The sequence below is a fragment of the Anoplophora glabripennis genome, unplaced genomic scaffold, assembly GCF_000390285.2.
Source record: "Anoplophora glabripennis isolate ALB-LARVAE unplaced genomic scaffold, Agla_2.0 scaffold4788, whole genome shotgun sequence".
Classification (NCBI taxonomy): Eukaryota; Metazoa; Arthropoda; class Insecta; order Coleoptera; family Cerambycidae; genus Anoplophora; species Anoplophora glabripennis.
Genome location: NW_019421017.1, coordinates 4,243 through 4,765, shown reverse-complemented (window position 1 = coordinate 4,765; position 523 = coordinate 4,243).

Genomic DNA, 523 nt, shown 5'->3' with positions numbered 1-523 from the left:
CCTTAGCAAAGCGCATCCCAGGCTGCATAGCCGCACTACCCTACCCAACCATACCACACATAAACATGACACTACCCCCGGGGTTTACACAGACGAGCCGGCGAAGCAAGAAGAGCGCCAGAAGAAAGGGCCCTAGCCGGCGGGGCCCAGCCAGGACAAAAGGAGGTCCCACAAAGCGCCTACACCGGCCGCATTTGCGGTCGGGGTAGACGACGGATGGGGCCCACCTACGAAGGCTGTCCAGGCCTACACGAGATGAGGCAGGATAAAGAGGGATAATCCCCCTCGATCCCAAATCATTGAGGCCAATTTCTAGCCATGGAATAATGGCGCGCGACTACGTACCCGACGTGACCGACAAACACAAAAGACCTAGACAACAACTTTTTGACCCTGGGTGACCACCCCAAAGACATCCCCCCCCCCCTGCCCACTAACCTTTTCTGTTTCAGAAACCGCCAGGATCAAGAAACAAAGACAACGACACACACACATGCATACACACCCCCCCATACCCTCCTTA